The sequence below is a fragment of the Canis lupus genome, chromosome 19 (genome assembly GCF_003254725.2).
Source record: "Canis lupus dingo isolate Sandy chromosome 19, ASM325472v2, whole genome shotgun sequence".
NCBI lineage: Eukaryota > Metazoa > Chordata > Mammalia > Carnivora > Canidae > Canis > Canis lupus.
This window is the reverse complement of record NC_064261.1, coordinates 14,482,224-14,490,401: the sequence shown is the minus strand read 5'-3', so window position 1 is coordinate 14,490,401 and position 8,178 is coordinate 14,482,224. Positions and strand designations below refer to the sequence as shown.

General features: G+C 36.6%; 1 pseudogene; it reads left to right on the top strand.

Moving 5' to 3' along the window:
- Nucleotides 1–881: 881 nt before the first annotated feature.
- LOC112642716 (60S ribosomal protein L13a-like) lies at nt 882–3,516 on the top strand (annotated as a pseudogene).
- Nucleotides 3,517–8,178: the final 4,662 nt, after the last annotated feature.

Below are 8,178 nucleotides of genomic sequence, written 5' to 3'. Positions count from 1 at the left end.
TTCAAGAGTTAAGAATGATCTCTTTCAATTTGATAAAAACATCATTATTGGTTCTATAGTTTTAGTAAAAATACAGTCTGCATACCTTCTTCCTTTTTCTTTAGTTTGAAAAAAAGCCAAAGAAAAATCTAGTAGTGTCCTATCTTTGCTCGTTTAAAAAAAGTATGTCTCTGGGACGCCTGGGTGGCTCAGCAGTTAAGCGTCTGCCTTCGGCTCAGGGTATGATTCTGGAGTCCTGGGATAGATCCCCACCCTCACCCCCATTGGTCTCCCTGCATGGAGCCTACTTCTTCCTCTGCCCATGTCTCTGCCTCTCTCTCTCTCTGTCTCTCATGAATAAATAAAATCTTTTTTTTTTTTTATAAATAAAATCTTAAAAAAAAAAAGTATTTCTTTTAGATTAATGTCTTAGAGGTTCCTGTGTGAGAGGATAAATACACCATCCAGGTGGATGCTAAAGAAAAAGAAGACTTGAAAAGTTGTGCTGAGTTTGTCTCCCTAAAAGACCAGGATTGAAAAGTATAAAAAAGAGCTGGGAGGAGGAAAAACATAATTCCATTTGATCAGATCACCACTGAGGACTTGAATGAAGTCTTCTCAGAAATCAAACTGGTCAAGGAGTATCGCTATTGGCCTGACAAGACAATTGAAAATTTATAAACTTATTCTGGGGAAAAGCTCTGACCTTCATATTATAAACACTGGATTTTTAAAATAATGATATAAAAATAAATTTAAAAAAATTACACAGTAAACATATGTATTATATATGATATAAATATATGTATACACACACATATATAGTGAAGTGATTACTGAGATAAGTATAATGAACAATCTGACTTAGTGTTGGATTTTCTTTCTTTTGAATATCATGAGACATGTCCAGGGGTCCTGGGCAGGGACAGGTCCAAGTAGGTAGAGTATGGGGTTTCCCAGGAATATAAATAGGGTGCAATCAGAGTCTGCATGGTGAACTGTATGACATCAGGTGTAGGGGCAGATCCCAATGGAAGGGCAGGGAGAGGATGTCTGGGATGCACTAAATATCAAGATTGGAAAACAGAAAGGCAGAGTAAGACCTGAGATACTGCAGCTCCCACAGATCAACCCAATGGAAGCCTAATCTCACAGGATGGGTGGAATCCAAATAAATCCAAAGGGTTTTCAAAGATCACACTTAAGTTTAAAATACTACTTAAGATTCTTTAGCCAATAAAAGATGAGATGCTAATACAATCTATATTAACAAATTAATCACAATGTGAAGATCATCCAGCATCACTGACAGATAAAGGAAAATGACTTTTCTAGAATCTTAATAATGACTGGAATTTTTCACTTCTAGAGCGTCTAGGATTCAGAGTCCAGCCATGAACATGGAATAGCTCTCTATTTTCAATATATTTTTTTCTAACAATTAAAAACAAATTTTGTCCATGCTATTTCTATTCATGTAAGAACCACAGGAGGGTACATGAAATGATTTGGAACAAACATGTGGAAAATAAAAAATATCTTACAAAGTCATCTGAAGATACTCTTCCTTTCAAACCATGTTCATTTGACCAAAACTTTTATATAACACATAATGGATCAATTTACATGATGGAAATGGTAAACATATATTTTCATAATTCTATGTATATTTTTATTTTGAATAAACTGAAACAAGTTCCAGGTTTTCAATTTTTCTCTCCCCCTGACTCAAAGTACATTGTCATTTAATATAGACTTTAAAAAAAAAATCTGCTAGAGTGAAATTTTACATAACACATAAATGTGCTAATATTTCAAAAGCACAAATGTACGTCCAAACTAGGATAAATGAAGCAAGAAAAAGAAAGAGAAGGCAACCAAACTGGAAAGGAAGAAGTAAAATTATGTTTATAGGTGACATGATCTTATTTATACATAATTCTAAAAACTCTACCAAAAAAAAAATAATAATAACCTGTTAGAACAAATAAACAAATTTGGTAAGTTACAGAACACAAATTGATAGATGAAACTCACTTGTGTTTCTATACACACTGAACTATTCAAAAAGGAAAGAATATTATCTATAACAGGATCAAAAAGAATAAATACTCAAGAATGAACATAAGCAAAGAGTGAAAGACTTGTATGCTGAAAACTACTTTGATGAAAGAAATTAAAGACACAAATAAATGGAAAGACATTCTGTGTTCATAGATTAAAGGCTTAATATTGTCAAAAGGCCATACTCCCCAAAGCAATCCACAGTTTTGATGTTATTCCCATCAAAATTCTAATGGCATTTTCACCACAGAAGACTTAGATAGCTATAGCAATCTTGAAAAAAAAAAAAAAAAAGATGTAAGTATCACACTTCCTAATTAAATATATATTACAAAGCTATGGTAACTAAAACAGTATGGTATTGCCTAAAGATGGACATATAGATCAAAGAAACAGAACTGACAATTTAGAAATAAATCTATGCACAATGGTCAAGGGTGCCAAAAATATACAATGGGGAAAGGATAATCTATTCAACAAATGGAGTTGGAAAAATTGGATAAAAAAAGAATGAAATTGGACCCTTATCTCACACCATAAACAAAACTCAAATCAAAATGGATTCATTAAAAAAAAAAAAATGGATTCATTATTTAAATGTAAGACCTGAAATATAAAAGTCCTAGGAAAAAACATAGACAGGCAGCATTATGACATTGGTTTTGGCAATTATTTCATGGACATATCACCAAAAGCACAGGCAACAAAGCAAAAATAAACAAATGGGGGACAGCATCTAATGAAAAAGCTTCTGTACAGCAAAGGAAACACCAGAGTGAAAAGACAACCTGGGAGAAATGGGAGAAAATATTTGCAAACCATATACCCAATAAGGAGTAATATTCAAAATTCAAGAGCTTTTCTTAGGCAGTGGCTGAAGATGGAAGAGGGGCAGTCCTGGTGCTCTATGGCCAAGGCCATCTCCTGGGCTCACTGGTGGCGGTTGTGGCCAAACAGGTGCCGCTAGGCCAGAAGGTCATAGTTGTGTGCTGTGAGGGCATCAACATTTCTGGCAATTTCTACAGACACAAGTTGTTTCTGGCCTTCCTCCACAAGCAGCCCATCCCATGGCCCCTATCACTTCCAGGATGCCCAGCCACATCTTTTGGTGGACAGTGGAAGGCATGCTGCCCAATAAAACCAAGCAAGGCCAGACTTTCCTGGACTGCCTCAGATGTTTGATCGGATCCTACCACCCTACAACATGAAAAAGCAGATGGTGGCTCCTGATGCCTTCAAGGTTGTGCAACCGAAGACTACACGAAAGTTAACTCAACTGGGGTACCTGGCTCATGCTGGCTGGAAGTACCAAGCAGTAACAGACACTCAGGAGGAGAAGAGGAAAAAGAAGGCCAAGATCATTACTAGAAGGAAAAACAGCTTGTAAGGCTACAGAAGCAGGTCTAAAAGAACATGGAGAAGAAAATGGATGAATACACAGAGGTCCTCAAGACCCACAGATTCCTGGTCTGAGCCCAATACAATGTCCTGTTTATTCCTCATGCTTGGTCTGGTCTGCCTTCCTCCATCTTGCTGTAGGATATAGGGGACTTCCAGGGGCTGCTGTCCAGATGCCATAGGCAGCCTGGGGCTTAGAATGCTGGAAACGTAGAAAGGGCCTTAATAACTGCTATTAAGAAAGGTCTTCTAAGGAGCTTAAAGAGTTCTAAGAGTTTTGAGACATCATTGCCTGTGACCTAAGTATTCATGAGAGTTTTAAGAAATGTACAGTTGGAATAACTAGTGCAGTTTCACTATTTGCAAAAGAGATCTGGTACATGATTGGAGGGGAACCCTGCAGTGTGAATGGGGCATGTGTAAACTCCCCACATGGTCAGGTTCTGTACTCCTCTGGTAGGGCGTGAGGGTATTGGGGACCAAGCCTGGTGTTATACAAAAGCATTTCCTGACGTGTATTCTGGGAAATACAGCCAAGGGGTCACAGGTGCTGCCCTCGTGCTTTCCCAGTATTTTGTGCCAAAACTAGTAACTTATTTTTAAAGAAAAAAATACAAAAAGAACTCCTTCAACCCAATACTAAAAACAAACAACAACAACAACAAAACAGATTTAAAATGGGCAAAGGATTTGAATATACATTTCTCGAAAGACATACAAATGGCCAACAAGTATATGAAGAAGTTCATTCTTCACTAGAAGAGCATTAATAATCACCAAGGAAGTACAAAGCCAAACCATATTGAGGTAGCAGCACCTCACATCCGTCAGGATAATTTTTCTTTTAAAGATAACTTTAGGTGACATTGTGGAGAATTTGGAACTCTTTCACACTGGTAGTGGGAATGTACAATGGGGCAGCCTTCTCCATTTTATTTATTCTTTTTGGAACTCCTGCTATTCTAATGTTGGACTTTTGGGGAAAGTCATCAAAATGATGTGACCACTGATTGACCCATAAGCTGGAGCTGGACACCCAGAGGCTCTTCACCCCCGCCCCTATTCTTGGGATGTGGTTTCCGCTTGCTTTTCCCACTCCAAGGGACATAGCCTTGAGGTAGTGATGTGGTGTTAACACTTGCATCTGGTGTACCAGACTGAACCCAGTTAAGGACTCTCTATAAGAATTCAAGATTAAACTTTTAAGATTTGGAGGGTGGGTGCAGGGATCCATTTGTCTTACTATCACCCAAGACAAGCCTCATATGTAGGTTCCTTTTTTCATTAAAACCACCACCTACCAACCTGGAGTGGCCTACCACTTTCTTTGGCCTCTCCCTGCCCTCTAAGTAGAGAGGCCAATTTCAGATTACTTCAGAGAAGCTCCTGGAGGGCTGTGAAACAATAGACATCTTGAATTAATCATTTTCATGTTTTAGATTTTCTCTCATATTTACTACCCTCGTCTTTTTGCCCTACTTTTCATAAAGCCATTGACTTCATCTATCAATTTCTCATTTTTTAAATTGTTGTGGGTTATTTTTGTTTAATTGCAACATTCATGCATTTAATTTCCATGAAACTTGCCTTATTTTCTGATCTATTTTATAGCATTCTGTATTTTTAAAGGAAGAGTCTCTCAGATTAATGAGACTAATTAGGGAAGAGTTAAGGTTTTTTTTTTTTAATATTCTATTTATTTGAGAGAGAGTGCACGCATGCATGAGTGGGGAGAGGGGCAGAGGGTGAAGCAGACTCCCCACTGAGCAGGGAACCCAACATGGGACTACATCCCAGGATCATAGGATCGTGATCTGAGCGCAAGGCACACACAACTGCTGAGCCACCCAGGCAGCTCAGGAAGATTTTATTTATAAGAATTTTTGACTTTGCTGTTTTTGCTCTTATCTTAATAATATCTTTTCTCCCTAAAATATTTACTTCCTACATGTCATATTTTTCTATCATTTATCTCTGTCATTCTCTCTTATGTTCCTACTTTCTTAAAACGAATGGCTATCCCTGGTTATACATTCATATTTAAGAATAAAGCAATAAAAATAAATTTGTGTGTGTCATTTGTTTGCTGATGGACATCACCACTCTTGTAAGTATATTAACCTTCCCTCAATTTTGCCAGACGCCTAAATAAGAGGACATTCAACTTTTACTTTGGCTGTTAAACAGTCACCTAGATTTCACCAAAGTATTCATTAAATTTAAATGATAAATCATCTTTGTTTGGATTTAGTTTAGTTTCACTCTTTTTTTGGAGGGGAATTTTAAAAAAATTTCTAAGTGAAGTATATTTGACATATAATATTACCATTTGTTTTAGGCGTACAACATAGTGACTCAAGAATTATATACAAAATGCTCACCACATAAGTATATTACAATATTATTCAATATATCCCCTATGCTGTACTTTTCATCCCCGTGACTTATTTATAACTGGAAGTTTGTACCTCTAAATCCCCTTCACCCATCCCACATTCCTCCCCTTGGCAATCATTAATTTGTCCTTTATATTTCACAACTCAACAAATAATCCAATTAAAAAATGGGCAAAAGACTTGGACATTTTTCCAGAGAAGACCTACAGACGGCCAAGAGACACATGAAAAGAAGTTCAACATCATTAATTAGGGAAATGCAAGTCAAAACCACAATGAGATATTGGCTCACATCTGTCAGAATGGCTAAAATAAGAATGCAAGAAATAACAAGTGTTGGTAAGGAAGTGAAGGGAAAGCTCTGTTGGTGAGAATGTATATTGAAATTATGTATGTATGTATAATATGAAAAATAATAGAGAAGTTCCTCAAAAAAACTAAAACTGGAGTACCATGTAATCCAGTAATTCCAATTCTAGGTATTTATCTGAAGAAAATAACAACACTAATTCAAAAAGCTGAATCATTTACGAGCAAAATTTACAATAGCCAAGATATGGAAAATAGACGCATGGATCATCAATAGATGAGTGGATAAAAAAAGATGTACACACACACAATGAAATATCATCCATAAAAACAATGAAATCTTGCTATTCACAACAACATGGATGGATCCAGAGGGTATTATGCTAGGTGAAATAAGCCAGACAGATAAAGACAAATATCATGATATCACTTATATGTGGAATCTAAAAAATAAACCAACAACAGGAGAAACAGACTCTGATTTCTTTGTTTTGTTTTTTATCTTTTTCTGTCTGTGGGGCAGACTGCAAGCAGAGATTTGTGTCAACTATTCTTCAAACAGATTTTCCAAATACTTAATGCCTTTCTCTTCAATCCCATGCATTATTTCTACTCTTCATCCTGACAGATCTATCGCTTGAAAGGCTCCTGTGTTCCCCTGGACATGTTACTTCCCTCCAAGATCATGGTAGCATGACTGAGCCATCCTCTCACCAGTTAACACTCAGGTATGCAGCTTCTTTTCAGCAGAAAGTATCTAAAAGCTGTCTGGTATTTTTATTACCATGGGGTTTGCAACTCTAGATATTTTCATAGCTGCCAAACAAAAAACTTTCCCAAAGCCAAAGATTTTCAGCCCCCATACACATGGTTAGAATGTGTCCAGGAGGTGACTCAATAAAGTGAGATACTGCACACATACATGCCATAATTGGAGCTCTCTGAATCCAGATGGAACAGTCCTGATATACAAAGGGAAATGGTCTCTATTAGTATAATGTCTGGATTCAGACCGTTTGGTGTAAGAGACCACCGCATCCTATTGAACACTCCAAAATTTTTAAGTAAAAATGATGCATATGTATTGTGAGAGTGTGTTACTCTCCTTCATTTTCCATTGGATCACTTGGTTTAGCCATATAGATTTTCTCAATGTATCACATTCTATATTGCTATTCTCACATTCTATATTGACATCTCTGGTTATTATGGCCCATTAAAGAAAATCTAGCCATTTTGCTCAAGTATCTTTTCCCTTGCCTAAGATTTAAAAATCCTGGGCAGCCCTGGTGGCTTAGCAGTTAGGCGCTGCCTTCAGCCCAGCCTTCAGCTTCAGCTGGTCTCTCTCTGTCTCTCATGAATAAATAAATAAAATCTTAAAAAAAAAATCCTAGTCTCAATTGATCCCATTTTAACTCATTAGCTGCTTATTTTATTCTAACTCATGAATTAGACCTAGTTTCTTTCATTCTTATAGTAAACTCTTGTGCTTTGGAAGAAAGCTTCAACCTTCACTACCATCAAGAATGTTTTTTTCTCTCTCTCTCACAGTAGCATTAGATTCAAATACTCTGGGCTATCAGAATACTTTTCCAACACACTTTGTTGAACAAGGATAAATATAGGGGTATATAATTCTTAGCTACTATGGGTGCAACTTTGAAGATAGCTTCAATCTCTCAGTCTTATGTCCTTTAACACAGTATGTGCATATGTTTAATCTAACACCTCCTCACTAGAAATGCCTGCATCTGGGAAGCTGGAATTTCCAAGAAGCCATTTCAAATTCTTAACTCTAATTAATACTGAAACTTTAATAACTAAAGGGACTTTAAAATTTTCCCTGTGGCTCCCATAGGGATATAGTGAGGAGTTTTTATCACTCTATACATTCTCCTTAAACTTCATTGTTTACTTCCACAAACATATATTGAGCTTCTACATGTAAACATATTTTTTTTAATTTGAGATCTATGGAAAATCAGACAAATCTCTGTCCTTTCAGGCCTAGAGTCTTATCATACAAACAGAA